The sequence below is a fragment of the Camelus ferus genome, chromosome 21 (genome assembly GCF_009834535.1).
Source record: "Camelus ferus isolate YT-003-E chromosome 21, BCGSAC_Cfer_1.0, whole genome shotgun sequence".
Taxonomy (NCBI): Eukaryota; Metazoa; Chordata; class Mammalia; order Artiodactyla; family Camelidae; genus Camelus; species Camelus ferus.
The window spans coordinates 28,568,823-28,595,377 of record NC_045716.1 but is presented as its reverse complement, the minus strand read 5'-3'; the positions used below and the strand labels follow the sequence as shown (position 1 = coordinate 28,595,377).

The 26,555-nt window shown below is 51.5% G+C and overlaps 1 protein-coding gene across 5 annotated transcripts in view; it reads right to left on the bottom strand.

The window, feature by feature from the left end:
• Positions 1 to 26,555, bottom strand: part of ZNF469 (zinc finger protein 469) — a 233,108-nt gene that overhangs the window by 167,380 nt on the left and 39,173 nt on the right. For 2 of the 5 annotated variants that reach the window (XM_032464532.1, XM_032464535.1), the window contains exons 2-3: positions 26,124 to 26,518; positions 24,542 to 24,639 (exon numbers count right to left, since the gene is read on the bottom strand). The gene's annotated coding sequence lies outside the window, so the exon portion shown is untranslated. Of the gene's footprint in view, positions 1 to 24,541; positions 24,904 to 26,123; positions 26,519 to 26,555 lie in introns of those variants that run through there. The other 3 variants (XM_032464536.1, XM_032464533.1, XM_032464534.1) reach the window with 3 other exon arrangements.

The following is a 26,555-nucleotide window of genomic DNA, read 5'->3' as shown; positions in this document are numbered from 1 at the left end:
ACACATGATCTCTGCTGCTGTGAGACTCAAGAATGTGAGACACACAGAATGCCCAGCGTGGCACCTGGAGTGTGGGCCATGGAGGGAAAGGGCGTCAGTGCTGGTTCAGCCACTAGCCAGGCAGGTGCCCAAGGGTTCCCTTCTCCTCTGTGAAGTGTCAGTGCTGGACCTGAGCCTTCAAAGGTCTTCCCCACACTTGTGAGTCTACACTAATCAAAATGTTTCAGACCAAAAAAAAAAAAAAAAAAAAAAAAAAAAAAACTGCCCAGAAAGTGAGAAGGTTTTGGCCTGACATATCCAGACTAGCTGGGTATGTGGATCCAGGCTCACCCACCAATCCCAAGTCCAAAGCATAGGGAACAGCACAGGACACAGTCCCTCCTGTGAGGGTGTTTCCCCGGGACCCCGCCAGTGCCGTGCATCCAGCAGGAGCACAATAAATGCATGCTGAGTAGATGAGCACACCCAGTGCTTTCCAGAGAGGAGCCCCAGCCCCGCGCAGGCACCCAGGCCAGGTGGCCCAGCAGCCCTCCCCGACTCCAAGCAGACAGTGCCCTCAGAGTCCCAACTGCACGAGACCTCTGCGCCCCGCCCACTGCTTGGGAGCGGGCATCCCAGCATGACCACGGCCATCCTTCCGGCTCTGCCCCCTCGTGCCATCCTGAGACCTGCCTTCGGGCGTTGTTGCCATCAGAAGGGGCGAGGCCACTCTGCCCTCCAGAAGGTCCAACAGAGGTATAAGGGAAGGGGTGCAGTCCGGCTCTCACTCCCACGTGTTTGCTGCAGGTGCACCTTCGTGAATCGCAGGAGCTCTACAAAGGGCTGCTAGGTATGTTTTCAGAAGAGCAACGTCCCCTCACTGGGGACACTTTATACCCAAGGTTTGGGAAAGAAGTGTCTTCCTTTCAAATGAGAGAAATAAGGCAACGTGTGGCTCACTGCACACGCATCCTCCAGGCATGTGTGAGGCGCCTCCTGTGTGCAGAAGCTGCTGGTGACACGGGATGTGTGACCCCTGCACCAGGGAGCCGAGGGGCTGAACCAGCACCTCTCAGACTCTGATACACACAGGAGCCACCTGGGGGTCCTTTTAAAATGGGGATTTTCATGCAGCAACTCTGGGCAGGGTGCGGGTCTGCATTTCCAACAGGGTCCCAGGGAAGGCTGAGGCTACCTCCTAAAGCAGAATTTCTGGGGCTGGGACCCGAGCACAACGCACCTCCAGTGGCCCTGATGTTCTTGCGGGTTTGAGCAGGGAGGGGCCCAGACCACGTTGGGCCGATGTCTGTCGGGAGCTGCCACTTCCGCCTTCCTGCACACGGTATCATCCGACAAGAGTGCGCAGTCCTGCTGACTAATGGCCTCAGAATCCTTCCCAACACAGCAGTCCAGGCCACCCCCTGGGAGTCAGCACTCAGGATGACAGCAGTGCCTTCCCAGGTCTACACGAAACAGACAACACATGGGCTCCCACGATGTCCCAGATGCCACAAAGTGACATGGGATCTCGGGGGAGGGAGCAAGGCATGGCTTTGGGGCGGAGTGTCACCCAAGAGGTGGGAGGATCTGCGGGAGTTCTCGGGCCGATGAGGGAAGGCTCCGGGGTGGGGGAGCGGCTTGGGCAAGAGCAGGGGGTGGGCTGGACGCTCCGGGTTTGCTCGGAAACAGTGAGTGTGAATCAGCGAGAGCCAGGCCAGAGCAGAAACGGGGTCACAGGAGGAGAAACGGCAGAGAGGCAGAGCCCGGCGGGCCGCGGGCCACGATCCCAGCAGGAGGGTCTGGGAAACGGACCCCAGCGGCCGCCCCCGCCCCCTGCCTCCCTGTCCAGGCCCCTTCCCGAGACCCTGCTGGGGAGAAGAGGGACTGGGGGTACCACGGGCGGAGGAGGAGAGAGGCCCTCCGAGGTAAACACTCAGAGAAACCGGAAAGGTCGGGGCCGATTACATTAGCCATGGGAAAAAATTAGCATCGGGCACTGCATTTTAATAAAGCATCTGTCTGGTTTTGATTTCACAGATGTAAAAAGAAAAAACAAAACAAAACAAAAAAAAAAACGCAGGCAATCTGGAACTAAGTTGGACTACTTCAAACTCCTACAAACCACAGTTGGGATTCTCCCAGCATTTCTGAGGCTCAATTAGCAGAGACTTCTTCAAGTCAAAAAACCCTAAATAAACTCTGAAGGGGACGTCGTCGCGATGTGATTCGCCATCTCTTTCCACAGGAAGCATCCCTTTCTTTATCATTTTAATTGGCATAATCTAACATTGTTCTAATTACAGAGGGCTGTGAATTCCTGCGTCGAGGAGACGGGGTGGGGGTGGATTTTCCGGCCTGCGTTTAATGCAGTCTGCAATTTCATCAAAGAGAATTTGGTTATTAATAGAACACGTGGGTTCTCAGGTTGAACATGCCAGACTCTGTCCCCCAGGAGCGTGGGCACAGAAGGCGCTGGGATTCCGAGAGCCAGACTGGACAGGGTCTCAGCTTTGAGGGCCTTTCCTGGGAGACACCAGGCAAGCTCGAGCCCGCCAGGGCGTCCACACTCCTCCACTTGCCAGGGCTCTCCTGCCAGGAGAGCCAGACCCCCACCGTCTCACACAGTGGCCTCTGCTGGAGCTGCTCCCATCTCCTCCTCCTGGTGACCAAGGGTGCCTCCCACACCCTGCAGCCCCCAGGCCCCCTGTCCCTACCCTGGGCAGTCACGTTAAACGTCCAAAATCCGGTGTCCCCAAGGGCCCATCTGACCAGCAGCTCCTCCAGAGCTCACCCCCTGCCCAGTCACGGGCTGCTTCCTCGAATCCCTCGGCCGGCCGCACCTCCAGCCCGACTCGAACCCGACGCCCGCGCCCGCCCAGCGAGAGGAGTGTTTATTTCGCTTTGTCCACGTGCCAGCGGAGGAGCCCGCGCACATGGAGCTCCTGCAGCCTGGCCGGCGTGGCTCAGCGGCCCTCCCGTTTGGACAGAGCTGCCTTCTGTTAGAAGGGGGACCCTTGCCACGTTTCGGGGGAAAGGCGGCTGGCACTCATGTTTTAGAGCTATCTGCTGACTTCACCCCTGCTGGCGTCTCCGGGAGAAAAAGCGGCCGGCGAGCCCCACCACTAATGCTAACTGAGAAGCTGGTGCCAAAAACAACTCTGCAGCACATGACACAAGCCTGGCTCACCTCCCCGCACACACATCCCTGAGCGGAGCTGCGGGCGGAGCAGCCCAGACCTTCCACGCTCGCTCCCGGACCCGCTGGGGAGGAAGCTCTCATTTCCAGAGCCTTCGGGCAAAGCGCTTGGCCTCCTGTGACAGGCTGATTATAAGGCGAGATGATAGGAGGCCGAGTCTGGATACCTGTCAGCATGACCCGGTCTGACAAAGCCAGCGTCCACTGTGAAAGAGACGCCCTTGCACGTGCAGCCCTGGGGTCCGAGCTGGTCCTCCCGGGAGGAAGGTCACTGGGAGGCCAGCCCGGACTCCTCCTGGGGCCCCGGGACTCTAACACCCTTCCATCCTCCTCCTCCAAATTACAATCCCAGCAAAGAGCCACAGCGGCCGCGTCTCCTGTCGCTGGACTTGCACTGTCTCTCACCCCAGTGAGTGTGAGGTGTGTGAGTATCCGTGCGAGGGTGTGTGCACGTCTTGTGTCTGCGTGACCGTGTGCCTTTTGCATGTTTGTACTGCTGAGTGTGTTTCGTGTGTGAGCCTGTGCACGCGTGTGTGCGTCCCAGCGCAAGCCCGGTGGGGTCAGGCAGGAACCGAGCGCCAGCGAGGTGGGGTGTCCCCTGTGGCCAGCCAGCGGCAGCACGTGCTTAATGACCAGATGACGGCAACCACGTCCCAGGGTCCGAGCACCTCCGGTGCTTTCCACACCTTGTGGACGCCGTCTTTGTGGTCATGGAGTTCTTTCTTTCATCACCGGTTGTTCGGCTTGTGTAAACCATGGCTGGTGCCTTACTGCAGAGGGGAAGGGGCCCAGGGTGGCAGCCAGCCCTCCCCCCACCGTGGGATGCCCACGGGCACCGGCGCTCAGCTGCAGGCTGCGAGCGGGGAGAAACCAGGCCTGACGCCAAAAGCAGAGGGAGCTGAGCAGGAGGCCAAGAAGCCTTGCCTCTCTTCCCAGTCTGCTGCTGGAAGAGCTTTCCAGTTGGCTGCACCTCTGGGGGGCGGCAGCAAGAGCGCGTTCAATGGCAACTCCTCCCACTTTCCACAGCGCAGTTCCAGGGGCAGCCCGGCGTGGCTCACTGCGATCCGTCAACACTCCGGCCTCTGCGGATGGGAGACGCTGCCTGCTGTGTCCCCACCAGGCTGCAGAGCCTCCCCAGAAAGGCCCGGGGAGCGGGATGGGGAGCCGTGGTGAGGCCTGCGGGGGTGGGAAGGACGGCACTGGACTCGGGGGTCTCCCCGCCATGGCCACGAGGCTGCAGCAGGTGTCTGCCCGCTTGGGGCATCGGTGTGTCCACGTGTCGCCACGTAGTTGGGGTGCCACTCGACCCTGCCTCGCTTGAAACTGCTCTCCCAGGAGACCCACATTTTGTCACTGAGTCGGCCAGCACCCAGCATCGCCTGCCTCGGATCCGTGGACCACTTCTTGTCCCTGGTTTCCACCATGCCTCTCTCTTCCTGCTGCACCTGGCGTAGCAGCACAAGGCGGGTCCTGCTTCCTGCATGGCACCCTGTACGCCCAGGAGCCGGACAGGGCCATGGGGAGGGCCGGCATGTTTGGGAAAAGGGGTTTCCCTAGTAACGGGGGAGGCTTCAGGGGCAAAGTCAGTTAGATACACCCTCCAACGTCTGGGTCCCTTCCCATATGCCGCTGACCTCCGATCTCCATGCTGGAAAGCCTCGAGTGAAGTCTCACAAGCTGGCCCCTTCACTCTCAGCGCCTCTGTCCTGCCATGCAGGGAGAAGCACAGGTTAGGAAGGGGCCGCGAGGAAGGAAGTGTGTCCTTAGGCTGGTGGGATGGGAAAGAACGTCTTCAGGCAGAGTTGGAGGAGTTAGGGGAGCCAGGGGCCGGCACCTCTGGGTATGGGCTGGGCCTCTGTGTCCAAACGGTACTGGTTAAACACACACCAAAGACAGCTTTGAGGGACGCATCCCCGGGTGCGGGCGGGATGGGTGGGCCGGCCTCACCTCTCTGACCCACTGGGAGGTGAGGACAGCGGACAGCAGGGAGCAGGGTTTGCCAGGACGTTCGCCTCTGCTGCTCAGCCACCTCCAGCCGGGGCCCGGCTCCTCCGGAGGCACAGAGCCTGGGGACACCATGCTCCCTTCACTCCATGGTCACCCCCACTTTGCAGGCACTTCTAACAGGCTGGCAACTGCCTGCTCCCGGCTGTGGTCCACAGCGAATTCGGAATAGGGGCAGGCAAGAGTTTTGGCTCACAGAAGTCTGGCCTTTTGAGATGCCGTGCGTCACCACTGCAAAGGGAGACCTAGGGAATGTGTCTGAGCACCTGGCAGTAACGATGGACGAGGACGAAGGTGAAACAGGGCTCAGCCTTGGCTGGGGCCCACAAGGCATGAAGTGGAGCTCAGCCCTGACTCCCTGACTCCAGAGCTCCCGTCAGGGCCCCCACCACCTACCACAGTGATCGGGGCAGGGCCTCCTCCCTGTGCCCATGTGCACCTCATGCACACTTTGTCAGCAGACACTCCTGCATGCCTCCAACTCTACGCCTTTGGCAGGGCTCCCCCTCTGCCTGGAATGCCTCCCCCCATTCATGCCCATGGGGTCCCCTCCTCCCATGGGACGTCTCTCCCTTCCCCCAAAACAGACAGGTGGGCTGCAACGATGCGAGCCCTTTTAACTGAGCAACTGCTATGGCCAGGTCCTGTGCTAATGGCTTTGCACAGGATTATTAAGTTCCGGTTTCCTGAGGTGTAACTTCTGTACAGTAAATTTCACCCCTTTCAGATGCACAGTTTGATGACTTGACGAGTGTTTATGGCGAGGCTCCCCTACCACAACAGAGACACAAAACATCTGCTCCTTGGCAGACGGTCCCCTCCACCTAGCCCTGGTCCCGGGCAATGGCTTTTCTCTTCTCTGACCTTGCGGTTTTACTATTCCAGAATGTCCTGTGTATGGCATTCTACAGCATGTAGCCTTCGAGTCTGGTGTCGGTCAGTCAGTACAATGCTCCTGAGATCCATGTGGCTGTATCAGCAGCCTGGCCCACCTTATTTCGGAGTAGTTTCCATTATACGGATGCACTGCTGTCCGTTCATCTGAGTACCAGCTGATGGGCTTTTGGGTTGGTTCCAGCCTCTGGCCATTATGAATAAAGCTGGTATGAATATCTGTGTGCAGATTTTATGGAAACATAGGTTTTCATTTCTCTCCAGAAGACACTGGGGACCAGGAATGCTGGACCCTACATTAAATGTACATTTAACTATATAAGAAACTGGCGATCAGTGTACCTGCGTGGCTGCACCGCCAGCAACATGTGGCATTTCTGTTGCTCTACAGCCCTGTCAACACTTGGCCCTTCTGGTTTTCTTTATCTTTTCTCTGTTTTCTATTTTCTACTTTTTTTTTGTTTTCTTATTTTAGCCACTCTAGCCATCATGTACTGGTAATTCATAACGGTTTTAATTTTGAGTTTCCTAATGATTAGTGTGTTGAGCATCTTTTTGTACATTACTTCAAATCTTTTACCCACTTTTTATTGGATTGTGTTCTTTAATATTGAGTCCTAAGAGTTAAGTATTCTGAGTACAAGTCCTTTGTCAGATATGTGTTCTGTAAATGCTTTCTCCTAGTTTGTGGTTTATCTTGTCATCTTCTTAAGTGTGTCTTTAAAAAGCAGAAGATTTTAATTTTGATATAGTTCAATTTATCAAGTTTTTCTTCTGTGGTCATTTTTTGGTGTCCTATCTAAGAATCTCTGCCTAACAAATTATCACAATTTTTTTAGTGTTCTCTTCTAGATGTTCTAAGGTTTTAAAATTTTACCTTTAGATCCATGACATTGTAAGTTGAATTTTGTATATGGTGCAAGATATAGGTCAAGGTTTATTTCTGCATTTTCTGCATATTAATATCCAGCTGTTCCAGTCCACGTGTTGAAAAGACTATCTTTATTCCATTGAGTCATATGGGTGCCTTTGTTGAAAAATTTATTGACCACATACACGTGAGTAAATTTCTGGACTTTGCCCTGTTTTGTTGCCCTACATGTCTATCTTTATGACAGTATCACACTGTCTTGATTATAGAAGCATTATAGTATGTCTGGAAAGCATGTAGTGTTAGTCTTTCAACTTTTCCTTTTTCAAAGTTGTTTGAGCTATTTAAGTTCCTTTGCATTCCTCTGTAAGTATTAGAATTAGCTTGCCAATATCTACCAAAATAAGTCTGATGAGATGATGAGCTTTTGACTGGGACTGCACTGAATCTATAGGTCAATTTGTGTAGAATTGGTACCTTAACAAAACTGAGTCTTCCAATCCATGAAAAAGAACACAACACATCTCTCTCCAATTGTTTAGGTCTTCTCGTATTTTTTCTCAACAATGCTTTGCATAGAAGCATTGTTGAGAAAAATTTCTTTTTTGGCATAGAAATTTTGCACATATTTTGTAAGATTAACCACCAAGCACTTCAAGTTTGTGATGTTATTATAAATAGCACTGCTTTTCAAATTCAATTTCCAATTTCTAGTGTATAGAAATACAATTAACTTTCATGGTGGGGAAGATATAGCTCAAATGGTAGAGTGCATGCTTAGCATGCATGAGGTCCTGGGTTCAATCCCCAGCACCTTCTCTAAGAATAAGTAAACCTAATTACCTCCCCTCACCAAAGGGAAAACACACACACACACACACACACACACACACACACACACACAAAACTAATAACAGTAATTTTTTTAATAAAAAAAATTAAAAAATTTTTATATTGACTTTGTGGCCAGCAGCATTGCTAAATTTATTCGCTCTTGTCTGTTTTTGTTTGTTTGGTAGATCACTTGGGATTTTCTACACAGATGGCTATATGTTGCATGCATAGAATGGTGATTTTATTTCTTATTTCCAATTTTAATGGCTTTTTACTTTTTTTTTTTTTTTTGGCCTGATTTCACTGGCTGGAAACTCCACCCAATGCAAGTAGAAGTGACAAGGGCAGACATCCTGCCTTGTTTCCAGTCTTAGGAAGACACCTTCGGTCTCTCACTGTGAAGTGTAACGGCAGCTGCAGGGTTTTCCCAGATGTTCATTACTTGTCTATTGTTTCATCAGAGGTTGAGGTTGCCTTCTATTCCTAACGACCACAGTTTTTTGTTTTTTTTTTAAATCGATAATGGACGTTGAATTTTGCTAAACGCTTTCCCCATATATATTGAGGTGACAGTTTTTCTCTTTTAGACTATTGATAAGATGAGTTACATTCAGTCCTTTTAAAATGCTGACCCATCCTGCATTCCGAGGGTAAACAGAATTGGCCATGACGTAGCACTCTTTTTATACATCGCTGCGCTTGATGTGCTAAAACTTTGTTCAGAATTTTTGAGTCGACATTTATGAGAGATGGTGGCCTGTAGGCTTATTTACTTGTGATATCTTTGCCTGGTTTTGGTATCTGGGTGATTCTGGCTCATAAATTAAGTTAGGAAGTGTTCCCTCATTTCCTGTTTTCTGGAAGAGTTTGTGGAGAATTGGAATTTTCTATATCTTAAATGTTTGGTAGAATTCACCAGTTAAACTATCTGGGCTTAGAGTTTATTTCTGTAGGAAAATATTTAAGTATGACTTCAAATTTTATATTATATGTAGAGCTGTTCACATTATCTAATTTTCCTTTGGTGACCTTTAATAGTGTGTGTCATTCAAGAAATTTGTTCGTTATACCTACATTATTAAATTTATTGTCATAAATGTTAATATTCCCTTATTGTGTCCCTGACTATTGCATTTTATATCTCTAGGATCTGTAGTGATGTCCCTCTTTCATTTTGGATACTGGTCATTGTGACTTCTTTTTCCCTTGATCAGTCCAGCTAAGGCTTTTCTGCTGTTCTGCTCAGAGGACCAGCTTTTGATACTGTTGATTTTTCTCTCCTGTTTTTCCGTTTTCAAGTTCATTGGTTTCTGCTCCTGTCATTATAGTTTCCTTCCTTCTGCTCATTTTGAATGTACTGTGCTCTTCCTTTTCCTAGGCTCTCAAGGGTGGAAGCTTAGATTACTGATTTGAGAACTTTCTTCTTTACCAACATGTACAGCTAATGCTGCAGATTTCCCTCTAAGCACTGCCTTACCAGTATCCTAGGAATCATTATATCCTGTGCTTTCTTTTCTGTTCAATTAAATTTCTCTTTTGATTTTTGACCCATAGGTTACTTAAAAGTATGTTGTTTAATTTCCAGTATTTGGAGTTACATATTATTGATTTTTAGTTTAATTCTATTGTGGCCAGATAATATATTTCACATAATTTCACTTCTTTTAAATTTGGTAAGATTTGTTTTATGGCCCAGCCTACTCTGTGAGCGTTTCACGTGCACCTGTGGAAAATGTGTATTCTGCTGATATGGGGAAGATTGTCCGGTAAACATCAATTAAGTCAGCCTGGACGAGACTGTGATTAGAATTTCTACATCCTAACTGATCTTCTGTCTATTTATTACATAACTTACAAAGACGCATGTTCAAGTTTCCAGCTGTGTTTGTGGGTTTTCCTGTTTCTACTTTACTTTTTGTTTCATGTGTGGATGCAAACCCGTTTATAAATGTTGTATCTTCCTGCAGAATGACACTTTTATTATTATAAAATGTCCCTGTTCATCTCTGGTAATATTCCCTATTCTGAGGTCTACTTTATATGTTAACATCTTTACCCCAGCTTCCTTTTGATTTGCATTTTCATGGTATAGCCTTTTCTGTCGGTTTAGTTTCAACCCACCTAATTTTTTTTATGTTAACATTAATTTTTGAGAGGACATCCACTGTGTCTTATTTTCTTACACAATCTTATAATTCCTATCTTTTCACTGCAAAGTTGAATTTAAATCTATAATGTTGTTATTAATTTTCCAATTTGTCTTATCTTATCCTTTCAAAACTCTGTGACTATATTCCTGCTTCTGTTGGACTGAGTATTTTCTATGGTTCCATTTTACCTTTGCTATAGCGTTACTGACAGTGCCTCTTCTTTGAGTTTTTAGTGGTTGCGATAGGGCTTAAAATACATAGCTTGAACTGAAAGTCTGTCTTCAGAGAATATTAAACCACTTCACATATAGTGAAATAATTTTACAGAGGGTAGATGCCCCACTCCCTCTTTCCATCCTTTGGGCTACTGTTGTCATATATTACTCTGAAATGCTACAAACCCCACAAAACATTGTTATACTTTTTGCTTGGCATAGTCTATTTGTGTGTGTGTGTTTGAAATCATTAATGAGATGTCGTTCACCTGAATAAAATTCGCCCATTTAAAGTGCGCAGTTTCAAAGGCCAGAGGTTCTCAAACTGTTTCAGAGGCACACGGGGGGCTTAGTAAAAGGCAGATGGCCTGGCTCCTCCACCAGAGTTTCTGATACAGCAAATCTGGAGCAGAGCCTGAGAATCTGCATTTCTAACAAGTTCCCGGGTGATGTTGATGCTTTGGTCTGGGACCCCGACCCGGCCCCTGCCGTGAGACTCACCACCATAAACAAAATTACAAACATAGGTTATCACCCTAGCCAGAACAATGACACATCCACACTGGGAGGATGGGGAGGGGCAGGATGGGGTTTAAAGGGAAAATCCTGGCAGTCCATTCAGTGGTCTGACCCAGCGGGTCTGTGGAAATACGGACACCTGACTGTGAACAAGAAGGGATGTCTTCTGGGTGCCAGCAGTCAGCACCTGCTGTGTGGCCAGGGCCAGACTGCAACTCCGACCCAATAACTGCTCTTCACAAATGAACGAATCTTTAGCCTCCTCTTCCCCTGGTGCGGTCTACTTCCTCTTCAAGCAAATCTAACGTGTGGGGAAACCTAAGTCTACCCAAAATGTTAGTTAGCCAATGAGTATTTGTTTTACAAACCGTTACCTTTTTTTTTTTTTTTTTTTTTTTTTTTTTGCTTTTCCGACATAGCAAGTCTAAACCTTCCCTTTATAAACAGACCCCAGGGTGTAGTGAAGGCAGGGAGCATGATGACAAAAGTTCATCTCACGCTCTACCCTTTGGTGGTGAATGGCGGCATCCTCTGGAGGGCAAGAAGTGGACAATGGTGCCCCTTTCCTACACTGGTGCCCTCGGGGAGGGCCCAGCCCATCTTCCACGCAGGTGCCCCAGTCTCAGAGCTCTTTGAAGGAGCCCAGTTCATAGCCTGCATCACTGCTTCTTCTCCCTCCCCCCGTTCTCACAGCTCACCCCCAGAGACCCTGTTACCAGCACTCCCCCAAGCCTCCCCCCCACCGTCTGTCCTCCCAGCTGTCACCTCCCAAAAACCCCGCCCTCCTCCTGCCCACATCTGGGGGCTGGTCCACCCCTCCCGCCTCCATTTCTGCATCTCATGGCAGACGGAGGGGGCAGCGGGGTGACCTTGGTGGTTCGCTCCAGGGAATAGGACTGAAAAGTCACAAAACTCCCACGAGAGAGAATAAAAGTCACACTTCCCTGAGGTCTAGGTTACAGATGGAGGACTGCAAGGACCAATGCCGCCTCCGTAAAAGTGCACCAGGCAGCATCTAAACGCAGAAGGAAGTCAGAGATGAGCTTCCCTTTGCTGCAGTGAAGCAGCAGGCCGGCCATCCCGACTGTGTCTGGCCCTGGCAGGAGGGGGTGAGGGCGCCCCGCGGGGCCGGGGTGCCTGGGACGCTGCGTGCTGGCAGCCGGGCGTCCCGCACTCAGCGTAACTGGAGAGCACGCCTCTTCCTGCATCAGAGTTCTGACTTCCATGGATTCACGTGGCAAGAAAAACAAGTCGATCTGCCCGCTGGGGAGAGGGGAGCGGAAAACAGGAGGGACTAAGGAAATTCCACAAGTCACACAAAATTAGACCCCCACCATCCCTCAATAAATAGTGTTTTAATTTGTTGTGATTAATTCAACATTTCGTTTTAGTTATGAAAGTTGGGCACATGGTATGTGTGGTTTGGCAAAAGATTTCAACTAACCCCCTCCATCTGCTCCCACTTTCTCGTCCTCTCCCTACACACACCCCTCCCCACTTTTTACCCGGCTGAGCAAAGGAATAAGTGAGTCCGGAAATGTCTCTGCTCCAGAAAAGCATCATCACCTGTCAGTCACCAGAGAACCCCAGGGAAGACCCTTCCCTTGCTTTGCCATTTCTGTGGCCTTGGAAAAGCTCGCACAGTTCCAAAATGAGACCTCTGCTACACGCCCCACGCGCACGAGCTACGTCGGCTCTGCCCAGGCTTTCAGGGCACCGCCGCTGCACCGTCTGCACTTCGTGTACCTACTTCTTGCAACATCTGTTTGGATTTAATTGATTCTTTTTTTTCAAAGCTGCTTTTTACCCAAACTTACCGCAAAAGTGGATGAGTCAGCAAGACAGTGTACTGGTCATCTGTGAATTCTGATGTGTGCTCAGACTGCGTTTGGGCTGGAGGGCCCGGGGCTACCTACCACGGGCAGCTCAGAAGCCACCAAGGGACAGAGACGCGGCGGTAACTATCAGAATTTCCTCACCGTAATAGTTCCCTCAGCTACTGTTTCAAGTTCCAAGTTCAAGACGCTTTGGAGCAGGACCTGACCTGCTATTTTGTGGGAGGGAGGGAGGGAGGAGTGGGAACCTCTCGGCCCTGGCTCAGGGCACCACCACCTCCACCGTCCCGAGTTCTGTTGGAGAGGATTCTGGCAGTGACTGCAGGGTCCTGGACTTGGTCCTTGGCATCACAGAACAAATCTCCTTCTCTGACGCCTCAGGACCTTGATGGAGAGGACACGGCTCCCTGCCGCCTCCCTTGATGGCCCTGGGCCAGTTCATCACGTTCTCCCTGCTGCCTCTCTGCGTCCTCAGAGAGAAATGCCAGCCATGTCGGCTCACCCTGGTGCCTCCCGGGACAAAAGCGCCCAGCGTGCAATGCATGAGGCCCTTCGCGATGACAAACGTGAGGCTGGAGCCACAGCGCTTGGGCAGCCTGGCACTAACCACGTGGAGTCGCCAGCAACTGCAAGCCCTTGGCAAGATGTGACTGGTGCCGGGTGCCCGGTGCCTCCAGTCTCCCAGCAGCTGGGGAGGCAGCCGGGGGAGCAGGAAGTGGGCACATCTTTAAAACGCAAGAAAGGCTCTGTCCAAACCCTGGCTCCACCACCTCCTAGCTGCCTGGTCTTGGAGAAATCTCCTGACCTCTTTGAAATCAGTCCCCCGTGGTCAGAAAACATACTTTGTATGGCTTTAATCTTGTTAAATGTATTGCAATCTATTTTACAGTCCAGGATGCAGTCCATCTGGATGAATTTTCCATGTGTGTTCCACTGCCGTCGGGTGGAATGCTCTGTAAATGCCGATTAGGTTAAAGTTAACTGATAACGTTTCCAAGTCTCTGTATTGTCACTAAGTTTCTCCCTGTTCTCTCGGTCATCGGGGAGGGTTGCGGTGGCTTCCTGGTGTGTCTGCTTTGCTGGGATGCAGTCCCCAGTTATCCAGGCAAACACTCATCCGAGAAGGGATTTTGCAGATGTGATTAAAGTCCCTGATCAGTTGGCTTTAAGTAAAGGAGGTGATTCATGTGGTCTCAACTTAATCACCTTAAAAGCCGGGCTGAGGCTCCCCCAGGGAAAGAAGCCATTGCTCCCGTGAGCAACATCGCTGGCCATGCCTGCACCCCCGTCAGCCTCGCTTTGCAGCCTCCACAACAGCAGAGCTGACCCCTTGTCTTCTCGACAGATGCACACCTCCGCCCGCCTCTGCTCCTCCAGTGGAGCCCTGAGCAGCCCCAGGGCAGTGGAGTCAGGCGGTAACTGTGTTTTCTCCACTTCTCCTTTGAGCTCCCTCGGTTTCCCTGCATTTCCCTCCATGCTGTCGTGTGATATGTACACATTTAGTGCTTGTGCCTTTGTGATGAACTGACCCCTCTACCTTGACGAATGGACTTCCTTGTCCCTGGAAATACCCTTTGATACGCATTTTCCTGTGTCTGGTGTCCGCACGGCCACGCCGGCTTTCTTGGCCTGTGTCAGCGGGGTGCACCCTACCCCCTTCTGTTACTTTTAACCCTGGGTGGCTTTCTGTGTCAATGGCCCTTCTCGTGGGCAGCATTTACTTGGGTCTTGTTTCTTCCTCCTATCTTGCAATCTCTGTCTTTATCCCGAATGTTAGATGGTTTACATTTAAGGTAATCTTTGAGACGGTTGGATTTAAATCTGCCTCCTTGACTTTGGGTTTCTATTTGCCCTCTCTGCTCTATGTTTCTTTTTCTTATTGTCATGCCTTCTCTTAGATTAACTGAGGGTTTTATTTTAAAGATTCTCCTTGATCCCCACTATGGGCTTATTAGTTATGCCTTAATTTTTTTATTTTTAATGGATGTTCCAGAGGTTATAACATACCTCCCTAACTCTCACAGCCAAATGACATTACCCACGTCACACGTGCTGTAAGAATCACCCAGCGATAACCTCCCACGGCCCCTCCCATTCATTGCACCACCACTGTCACAGATTTTACCTCCAGGTAAACCACCAACCCCAAGATACACTGTTGTTATTCTTGCTTTAAACAGTGAAATACCACTGCAGGAGACATGAAAATGAGAAAAATACCTTTTACATTCGCCTGCTTAATTACTATTTCTGGCTCTCTTCGCTGCTTTGTGTGGATCTAAAGTTCCATGTGGGATCATTTTTTTTTCTGCCTGAATAACTCCCTTTAACATTTCTTGTAAAGCAGATTTGCTGACAATGAGTTCTATCAGTTTTTGTTTGTCCAAAATGGTCTTAATTTTATTTCTGTTTTGGACCGTATTTTCACTGGTTAATACAATCACTGCGCACAGGTTTCCCCCTCTTTTCACACATAAAAGACGTGTGCCCATTGTTTTCTGGCCCACACGGTCTCTGGCGAGAAGTCTGCCGTCTCCCACACTTCTGCTCCTCCGTCCACAATGTGTCATTTTTATCTGGCTGCTTCTGAGATTTCTTCTCATTGCTGGTTTTCAGCAGTTGGTTTACAACGTGTCTTAACGTGGTTTTCTCAATGTTTATTCTACGTAAGATTTATTTATCTCCCTGGATCTGTGGGCTTATAGTTTCCACTGAATCCAGAGGACGTTTGGCCATGATTTCTCCACAGGGTTTTTTGTCCCTGCCTCTCTCTCGTCTTTCTAGAACTCCAATCACTCACAGGCTAGGTGGCTGGATATTATCCCATGGATCACTGGGTTCTATTATTTTGTTTTTCAAGTCTTTTTCCTCTCCGCTCTAATTTGAATAGTTTCTGTGGCTTCAAACTCGCTGATCTTTAATTCTAGAGTGTTTACTCCACTGTGAATTCTACCCAGCACGATTTTCATTTTGGATAATAAATTTTCATCTCAAAGACCCATTTGTGGCTGTTTTTATATCTTCTATTTCTTGTCTTATTATTTATGACTCTTGCTTCTTAAATGTATGAAACACATTTTTAGTGGCTGTTTCAACATCCTCGTCTGTGAACTCCATCATCTCTGCCATGTTGAGGGTGTCTTTCTATCGACTATTTCCACCTTGATTTTGGGTCTGAATTCCCTGCTTGTTTCGCACGCATGGTCAGTTTTGGTTGATGGCAAGACATTGTGAATGTTCACTGCTGCTTTCTGGCTTTTGTGGTGCTCCTTTCAATAGTCTTGGCTTTTATTCTGGTGTGCAGTTCTGAGTTGTCTGGAATTTGTCAGACCTTCTGAGGCTTGCGTTCAAGTGTCGCTGGGGGTGGGTCCAGAGCAGATTTAGGCTAAAACTAATTTATCACCATTATTGAGAATACACTCCTGAGGAGGCTGCTAGTGCCAGTGCACGCAGAGGTCTTTCCACGCTGACCGCTGCCAGCACAGCGTGTCCTCGGCCCCGCATGAGTGCCAGGCACCGCTCTGTCTGCTGCCTCGGGTAGGTCTGCTGCCAGCTTTCTGCCATTTTTTCACGTACGTGCACACATCAGCACTTACCACGACGCCGCGGGGCCCTGTGCAGCCCTCTGCCGTCCAGGCCTTGCTGGCTCGGCCTCCCTGCACCCCAGGTTCTGTCTCCTCCACTCAGGGACATCTCCACCTCTATTCACTTCCCCTCCCTGCAGGGAGCTGGGGCAGTCATGGGCCCTTGCTTGCTCCCTCGTAGGGTCCGTTGTCCAGTGTGTGACAGCCATGCTTTGTCCCCTCCATGCGGTTTCCTAGCTCTTTACAGCAAGCAGGTCATTCTTGTTCCTGCTGCCCGATACTGGACAGTCAGAGGTCCAGAACCAAAAGTCAATACAATTTTCAGAAGTCTTTTGTCTACTACAGAACTGTCAATTTTTCATTTCCACATTTTAAATAAAACCCCCCAAACCCATTATCCTCTACCATCATCATCATTTCCTCAAATGACAAAAAGCACACAATCTCAGGATCAAGACTTTCTCCCCAAAGCAGCACAGCTGCGAGCCCTACACCAGCTTCTAAACTCTCTGCAATTTCCTCATTTTGCCGCAGCCCGTGAACGCTTCCCACCGTCTGACACCGAGGGCAACGCTGATTAGAGATGACGGAGTCACTGTGCAGGCACAGGGCTCAGGGACGCTGTGATTGTTATTAGGTGTGTGTGTGTCTGAAGCAGAAATTGTGAGCCCCTTCTTCTCAGGTGTGGTCCTGGCCACATCGAGGGCAGGTGTCCTGCTTCAGAGCTGGGGTGGCGCTGCGGCAGGTTCGACACGGAGGGCCCGGGGCGGCGACCTCTGAAACGCGCTCCACACGTGATTAGGTGTCCCTGCTAAGCACTTCATCCCAACATCATGGTGAATTCTCAGAGTGACCCTGGGATAGGCGGCAGGTGGGCCTCCACTGTGAGAGGTGGGGCCAGGGTGGAGCCCAGGTCTGCCCATGCAGGACAAGGGGCTTCCCAGCATTTCAGGGTCTCCCTGACACCAGCCATTCATGCAGCTGCCTAGTGATGTTGGCTAAGTCTCTACACCTTGTTACTCACTTAACATCTTTCTTTAAAGCCAATCCATTTCTTAAATACCTAAATTTACTTCCAAAAGGAATTTATGTCACTACGACCAGTGGGAAATCTGTATTATTCACTTAAAAAAAAATTAGGGACCCAGGAAAATAAAATACAATGAAAATAACACACTGTGATTACATTCTAGCTGGATGCTGCTTCCCTGTTTTATTCCCCCCTAACGGATGCTCTGGGGATAAAACCCAGGACCTCGTGCACGCTGAGCACACACTCTACCACTCCACCCTCCCCTCTGGCTTTCTCTTTCTTCATTACGAAGAGAAACCAGCTGACCCAGCAATCCCGCTCCTGGCCGTGGATCCAGAGGGAACCTTAACTCGAAAAGACACCTGCACCCCAGTGTTCACAGCAGCGCTGTTTACAACAGCCAGGACATGGAAACAGCCTAAACGCCCAATGACCGATGACTGGATAAAGACACTGTGGTTTATTTAAACAATGGAATACTACTCAGCCAAAAACAGAATAAAACAATGCCATTTGCAGCAACATGGATGGACCTGGAGATCATCATACTAAGTGAAGGAAGCCAGAAAGAGAAAGAAAAATGCCGTATGATATCACTTCTATGTGGAACCTTAAAAAAAAAAAAGGACACAAATGAATTTATTTACAAAACAGAAACAAACTCACAGAAAACAAACTAACGGTCACGGGGGGAAGGGAGGGGGAAGGGATAAATTGGGAGTTCGAGATTTGCAGATACTAACTACTATACATAAAACAGATAAACAACAAGTTTCTTCTGTGCAGCACAGGGAACTATATTCAGTATCTTGTAGTGACCTATAATGGAAAAGAATCTGAAAAGGAATATATGCATGTGCATGTGTGACTGAAGCACTGTGCTGTACGCCAGAAACTGACACAACATTGTAAACTGGCTACACTTCAAGTAAAAAACAAATTTAAATGAAATTAAATTTAAAAAAGAGAAGCCAACGACTGTTTGAGAGGGGCCAGAGGCACGACACCCCCAGAGACTCTCTCTTAGGTATAAAAAGCTTCCACGGGGCCCACTGAGCTGGCTGGCAGGACGCACACCATCTCACCCCCTTACAAAACCGAAACAAGGGCAAGGGGTAGAAGGCATGGGCCCAGCAGGAGCAAAGCAGGCAGGCGCGGACACCATCGGACAGAAGACCAAACACGGGTGGAGAGAAGCTGGGGGGTCCCAGCAGCCGAGGCGGAGCTGAGGGACGAGGCTTTGGCGCCCACAGGAAGGGGCCTGACTAACTGGCGGCTGAGGACATGAGGCCCAGGAGTCCCCGAGGACGGCAGTGTGGGCTGAGCTGGGAAACAAGATCACTGCCGGACCTCCGTCCACTTGCCTCCCACCCCCGCCAGACGGGACCATCTCCCCACCCTGGCATGGGCAGGGGCTTGTTCTCAAGTTAGGGACCAAGGCATGATGCGAGAAAAGTGCTCGCCGCCCAGTCCATCCATCAGCCATCGAGTGGCGGCTGCCTGCCGCACCCTGAGACCTGCACCCCTCCTCCCACGCACCGGCCGGCAGCCTCCTCACCCACAGCTGGAAGCTGGAGGACCCCACCCCAGAAAAACTGTCATCCCAGGGCAGCGAGCACAGACACTGACTCTGGGAATCCTCTCCAGCAGAACCACTGGCTCCTGGCCACTGCCCTCCTGAGAAGGCCCTGGGCAAGCCCAGCTTCCCTCAGAGTAATGTACAGTCCTGCTCACGCCCGTGCTGAGCTGGGGTCTGCCAGGGGCCCGGGACACGAGTGCAGACACTCACAGCAAAGACAGAGGTCGAACCCCAAAACTGGGAGACAAAAATGGAAGAAAGAAAAACGAACTCTCAGGAAACAGGAAATGCAGGGAGAACAAGAGAGGTGGAGAGAAAGTGCAGCCAACCACCCCCAGGAGAGAAAAGGTGATGTGCGTGGAGTCCTGAGCAGGGTGCCGCACCTCCGGGGGGTGATGGGAACGTTCGCTGCCTCGATTGTGGCGCAGTGATGGTTTCCACACGTCTGTCAAAAGGCACCAAACTGAACGTCTAAAGTATGTGTAGTTTACTGTGCAGAAATTATCCCACAGTAAAGTTGCTTTAAAAATTAAAATAAATGAATGAATCAAAAAAGCAAGCTAAAAAAAAACCAGGGTGCTATCATAAGAAAAACTTGAACAATTAGGAAAAATCTTGAAAATTTAAAATATACTAGTAAAACAAAACCAAAAATACCATGGGAAAGTAGGAAGAAAGGGCTTGAAGACACTACCTGGAAAGCTGAACAGCTGAAGAGAAGGACATTGAAAGGCTAGAAATAGGGGAAAGAGAGACAAAAATAAAAGGTCAGCCCAAAGGGCACAAGGCCTGACCGACAGAAGTTACAGGACACACGGCACGGAGGCAAAAGCAATAAAACAATTAACTGAAGAAACAATAAAAGGAAACTTTGCAGAAGTGAGGGCACGAGTCTTCCCAGCGGAAGGGCAGCGGAGTCTCCAGACGGCTCCTCAGGAGAGGGGCGTGCTGCAGGCTAGCGCCGTGGCGCTTCAGGAGGAGGGGCCTGGGAGTTTCCGGAGACACAGAACACATCACAGAAGGTCAGGAATCTGGTGGCATTCGTTTCTCAGTGGCAACCCCCGATGCTAGGATACAGCGTGGAAGTGCCTTCAAAGTTTGGGGGGTAATTCCTTTAAACCTCGAATTCTGCAGTCAGACAGGTTATCGAGTGTAAGGGCAGAATAAGGACATTTTCAGACTTGCAGGTTCTTAAAAACTTTCCCACTGTCCAGTGGAAAAAAACGCACACATTAGAAGTTGAGAGTCACGTTTCATTCGGCAGACTCTCTGAGGCCCTCAAGCCCGGGAGACAGCCTCTCAGATCGCTCGGAGGGACTGTTTCCAAGAGGTGAGGCATACAGGAGATTCTACAACAAAGACCGGGTAGTCGGAACATCAGAAGGTTACCGTTACAATTAAAGAAAACCAGACGTCCCAAGTTGAGGAACTGAGCGCCTTCTTACGTCTGGGAAGATGCAAGAGTCTGGGCTCACTGAAATCGTCCCTTCCGTGTGCCCTGAGCTGTTTAGGGCCAGTGTCCCGGGCTTCCCCACCCCGAGTCCCTGCAGGGGCACCCTGCAGGCGGCTGCGGAGGCTGAGGGTTGGTGGGGCGTCCTGTTTCCACCCTGAGTTCCCTCAGGGCTCACCATCAGGGGGCAGGGGTGGCCGCAGCGATGACTCGATGGAGACACACACCCTTTGTTCACTGATGTGGCTGCAATGTTTGTCACTCACACTACCACCCACCATGTCCCAGGAGGCTATGAAGGGACGGCGGACACCAAGAGAAGGCAAGACAGGAGGTCCAGGAAACAGTGCTTCCAGGAGGAAGAGAGAGGCAGCCCGCCCTCCACCCCCGACAGTGCAGCGCAGCCCCGTCTGCAGGGCTTACCGCTCGAAGAGAAGTCCTACCTTTGAGTTAAACGGCGTGGAGGAAAAGCAAAGGACCAGACATAGAAAACTAAGCCTGAAGGAGAGGAGCATCGGGCAGTCCCAGAGAAAACATAAAGCTGTTCGTGGACAGAAATGGAACACTAAGCCGTCCCGCGGCTCGGTGCCCGTTCACACACCAAGCGCCGACTTAACCAGGGGTCACGGCGGACCCTTCTCAGGAGGACGGGAAGCGGCTGCAGGGGTGCACAGGGTGGGAGCTGTGTAAGAGACAAAACGTATTTTTTTTAAATGCAAACAATTAAGAAGTAGCAATAAAAACAAAACTTACATGTTTGGTGAAAAATGATCATGAGAAACAACTGAGAGAAGAGTAAGACTTTGGGGAAGGAGGATCGGGCGGGAGGAGAGGCAGGGAAGGGTCTTCAGGGGAGAGCCCGTCCTCTTGGCGCTTCAGCATCACGTGGACGGATCACTCAGGGAGGAAATGACGTCAAAAAACAAAGATCCAGGAAAAGAATCCACAAGGGGTTGAGTTTCTCACGACGGCCATCACCTTCCCTGACGAGTGGGCCTGGCTCGCCTGCACAGACCACCTGAGGCTCTGGACTTTTCTTTTCCTTGAACATTGTAAGCAGTTGTCACTGGGCCGCCTGTGGCTTCTGGAGCAGACCCTGAGCCCACCGAGCAGAAAGCCCCTTCCCCGAGCGTTACAAGGACCAGGAGGGCCCCCAGCACAAGCAAGCTGTCCTCCTCTAGGCGGACACACATGACGCATGGGCAACTCGTTCTGTGTCACAAGGGGCCGTCCCGAACGCTGTGGGCTGTCAAGCAGCAGCCCTCTCCCGCTAGAGGCCAGGAGCACCCCCTCAGCCGCAACCTCAAGCCTGTCTCCAGATGCTGCCAGGCATCCTCTCCAGGACGGGGCTGCCAGATTCAGCAAATAAACAATATAGGACACCCTGTTCGACTTGTATTTCAGGGAAGAAATAAATAACTCTAGTATAAGTATATCCCAAGCAATAATTGGGATATACTTACGCTTTTTTAAAAAAAAATCCTATTTGTTTACCCAAAGTTCCAAAATTCACATTTGGCCAGGCACTCTGTGCTTTATCTGACAACCCTACCTGGTGGGCAAAGTCGCCCCCAGTTAGCAAGCAATTTTCTCATTGCTCGTCTCCGCCTGGGAATCGTTCTGTCTGCTTGTTATAAACACACGTGCCGTTTTATCCCTAGCCTGCTGACACTGTTAAACACATGTACATACTGAAATTTTAGAAGAATGACATTCAAAGTCCATAGAACTCACACCGAAGGCTCAAGAAGCTGTGTGTGAATCCACCCGCAACAGGACCACCTGCGGACTCCCAGGTGCTTTCAGAGAAACCGTGCACCCCCCCACCCCCATGCGGACTGTCACAACACGATGGGCTGCTGCAGCTCCCCGCCACCCCTTGCCTTCGGTTCCTCGTCATTCGTGTGCTCGTCCCTTCAGCAAGGACCAAGCCAGCTGCTGACTCTGGAGAGCCCTGTGCTGCAGCCTGGCGCCAGGGGACTTTAGGATGGAGGGTCCTACAAGTTTTCAGCAGCATGGGGTGACCTCCCAGAGTGGGGACAGACCCAAAATACTAAATACACTCGCAACGTGTGGTGGGGGCCGTGTGCCGAGAAGAAAGGGAGGAGGGACAGGGACGGAAGTTGCCCGAGGAGGGGCCTTTGGGCTGAGCCCGCATGTTGTGCAGAGCCGGGCGGCATGGAGGGGTCTGGGCAGAAGGTCCTCAGGCAGAAGCCAGGATGCTCGCCCAGGGCAGGAGGGCAGGTGGCAGAGGGGACCGGGCTCTGAGAGGGGACGCAGGACCTCTCTGGTTGCTCTCTGGAGGACAGCCACAGGGCAGGGGAGATCGGGGAGACCTGTTAGCAAGCCTTGGCTGACGTCCAGGTGGGAGAGGAGGGGCTTGGACCTGGAGCAGGTGATGGAGGTGGTGAGAGATTTTGTATTTATCTTCAAAAAGGCCCCAGAGGACCTGCTGAATGACAATCCACGTAGCAGGCAAGATGGGGGTCCAGGTGACGCAAGGGTTCTCAGCCCAAGAGAACAGAAACAAGGCATTGCCTGTGTCTCTTAGGAGAGCACACGGGAGGAGCCGGGTTGGGGCGGACAGAGGCTGGGGACTAGAGGGTGGCGACGTAAACAGTTTTCCAGAAAGAGCAGGTCAGCGCAGATAAGCTTTCCCTCCCTCTCCTGGGAAAACAGACAAGACGCGTACGTGACAGTGCCCCGTGACTAGCAAGGCTGCAGACGGCTCAGCCACGGTCCTCCTCGTTACTGACCCCATGGTGGCTGCGGTGGGGAGCGAAGCGGGGCCAGAGGGCGTCTGCTAGGTCTGGGGGCAGGAACGGAGCCCAGGAGACCGCTGGGAGCTTTTCTTGGAAGTTAAGACAGTGACCACACAATAGGCGCGTAAAGCACCTCCCCGTCTGTGACCTTGGCCTCCATCCTCACGGCAGCCCCGTGAGGTGCCGCTGTCCCAGCAAACAGTCACAGGAAGCCAGTCAAGAGGGGAGAGGTGGGCACCCAAGGCCACACGCCAGGCTGGCGGCCGAACTAAGACCAGGCCTCAGACCCTCGGCTCCCAGCTGGCGCCCCCTCCACCCCACCCTCAATAAATATCTTTCAAAAACAGCACTGGAGCCCATGGAAAGGTGCCTAAGGTACCAGCCACGAGGCACACGCAAATCAAAACCCCAGTGAGGTGCCCCACGCACGTCAGGACGGCCCAGCTCACGGATCCGACAGCGGGGCCGCCGGAACCCCCAGGGCTGCTGGTGGGAGCCCCTCAGAGTGCAGCCACTTTGGATGAATTTTGGCAGTTTCTTACAAAGTTACACCTGCTCGTACTGTGCAACCCAGAAACCCCTACAAGCACGCATGGAGCCCTGGATGGGCACTGGTGGGAGGGGCAGAAATGCCAGCAGGACTCCCGGGCTCCTGGAGTGCCAAGCATGGCTGCCAGGGCCCAGGCGCCCAGATGCCTTGGGCAGGTGGCTGGGTGCACAGCGCCTGTGTTCTCGAAAACCACCCAGCAACTGAGATGGGCAGACCATTAACGCCAAGACAGTGTGGCTGTCAGACAGTGACAAGCGAAGGAAGACAGATGCAAAGGTGACACCCGGCCACCCCTTCCAAGGACATTCCGGAAAAGGCAAAACTGCCACAGGGACAGGAGTCTGACGGGGCTGCCGGGGGCCGGCGATTGGGAGCGCTGACTGCAGAGCCGCTCCGCATCTTGACTGTGACGCTTACACGACTGCGTTTGCTGAAACTCAGAACAGTGCAATGAAAAGGGTGGATTTTACTGACGTCGACTGTGTCCCAATAAACCTGACTTAACAACAAAACCTGGACCAAGTCCCTCTCCCACTGCGGACGTTCAACATCTTTTCATTTCTCTTCGGATAAAGCACAAGCTCCTTCCCTCGGCCTCTGAGGTGCGCGTGGTCTGACCCTGCCCTCCTCTTCATCCTCCTCCCAGTCAGCCCTCCCACACAACAGCCACGTGCATGTCTTCCCAGTCCTCAGGGATCCCACACACTCGGTTCCCGGTCCCAAATGCTCTTCCCTCCACCCCTCCCACACCCTTCCTTCTCAAGCTTCAGACCTTTGTCCCCGCCACCTGCCAGAGGAGGCTCCCAGTTTGCCGTTCGTGGGTCTTCCCTCCACCATGAGTTGCAATCATCTTCTCACTGAGCTGTTTGCCTGTTTGTCTGTCTCCCCACAAACGACACACACACAGTTTTTTTTTCTCACCACCGATGTCACACCAGAGGCGTTCAATAAAAGTCATGGAATAAGAAGAGAAAGAACGAACAAACCAAGTTCTGGGGAGGACAGACAAAGTGACTTCTCTACACCCCAATCTTTGGCAAAAGAAAACTCCATCAAAAAGGACCTCGGGCGAGGTGACAGCCCTACCTTGGGCCACCGCAGGCCAGCAGAGCGCCAAGTGGCTCCGAGTCCTACGTGTCACAGCACCAGGTCCCTGGACTCCCGGCTCAGCGCCCGTTGTCAGCCTGAAGAATAGACAGGGAGAAAAAAAAACTTAGTAGCTCTGCTGCGGGTCTGCTCTTTCCCAACTGCTGGCTCTGCTCAGCCTAAAATCGGCAGAAAATGTCCGGCCAAGCCTGGTGCCCACTTCAACACACAGCTTCTGAGTCTGGGGCCAACCACCAGTCTTTCGAAGATGAGGTTATGTTAAGTCTTGGCTGAAATAACAGGGTCAGGAAGAGGCTTATAAAAAAGACTGGAAAGGCTGCCCGCACCCGTCAGCTATGACAAAACTGCATCTTGATGCGCAACGTGTAGATGAGTCAGCTCCACGTGGCCCCCGCCTCCCTGGAAACACCCACAGGCCTGGCCGTCTGCGGGTGGCTGGAGATGTGGGGCCCAGGGAGGGGGACTCTTTGAGGCCAAATGGCATCACAGGTTTTGCCAGAATCCCAGGGTAGGGAGGGGTAAATAGCTGAAGACATCTGGCTGATATAAAAACACGGCTGGATTCGTCCTTCCTCGAAGCAAATATTATTCTCATTAAAACATAATCAGATCATCTGTTGGGAGGAGCCGTCATGCAGGAGAGCGACACAGAGAAGCCCTTTTGTTACGTGCAGCTGCGCTCAGCAGCAGGGCCGTGGGAAGGAGGCCCGGCGCCACCCCCCAGCCTGGTCCCTGCCCTGCACGGCTCCCTCCGAGGGCTGGTGAGACTCTCAACCTGGCTGCTCCCTCCCAGCTTGGTTTCTGGGCCTCCCTCACGTTGGCAGTCGCCTTCCTGATTCTCAACGTCCGGAGCTGGAGGTCTCGACTCAGAGACATCCCACAGCCTGAGGGTTGTTTCATGTGTCTGCGTGGCCAGGCCACGACGCCCACTGCTGACTCAAATGTCAGTACCGATGTTGCTGTGGCTTTGGCACGTGTGGCTGGCATCTGCAATCAGCTGGCCCTGAGTAAGGGGGAATGACCCTTCGGAAGGTGTGTTGGCTTCATCCAACCAGTTGGAGTTCTGAGCAAAAACTGAGGTTTCCCAGAGAAGAAAAAGGTCCGCCTGTGACTGTAGCAGACAGCCTGCCAGAGATTCCAGCCTGTTGACCTGCCCTACAGATTTCAGACTTGTCAGCCCTACAATCCTTAGAGCAAAAAATAAATCTCTCTCTCTGCAGATAGGCAGATAGATTAAATAGATAACTGATGGATACCCCATGGGTTCTGTTTCCCTGGAGAACCCAAGCTGATACCCAGAGAAAGCAAAGATCTGTCAGTCCCCCACCCCCAAGGCTAGCCCTTGAAAACCCCTCCCCCAGGGGGCAGCGCAGAGTGGTGGTTAAAAATGCTGACCCTGGGTTATATAGAGTAAAAGAACCAGGGCAGTGGTTGCCTCAAGGTGGGGGCAAGGACTGCCTGGGAAGGGGGCACTTCCTGGGGGAGAAGGAGGTTCCATGTCCTGATAGGGGAGGGGGCCACAGGTGTTTGCTTTTTTGTTAAAATTCAGCAAATGGCACACCTCACGTTTGTGCATTTCACCGTAGGGAAAGTCTCCTCACAGACGTGAACGCTGCACCGCGGCTGATGGAACGTGAGCTCCGGTGTTTGAGGCGAAGGGTCTGCAGTTGCTTTTTGAAATGCACGCAAAGATACGACGGATCCTCAGATAGGGACCAAGGGGCAGGGGCTGGGGGTGGATGGGTGGACGTCTGGTAGAGTGAACGCAGCTCAGTCTTCACGGTGGAATCGCGCGGTGGGTATGTGGGTGTTCGCGGTAGGGCAGGTTGAGCTCCTGTCTGTCTGAACGGTGGGGCCAGCCTGTCTGTCACGGGTCCTGACTGTGCTGGATACCAGCTTCCTCGCCACGGTGCCTGAGTTCCTCCAACTGAAGAAGGTGAGTGATGCTGGCGCCCACTTCCAGGGTTGAGTGGAGATTAAAAAGCTGATGAGT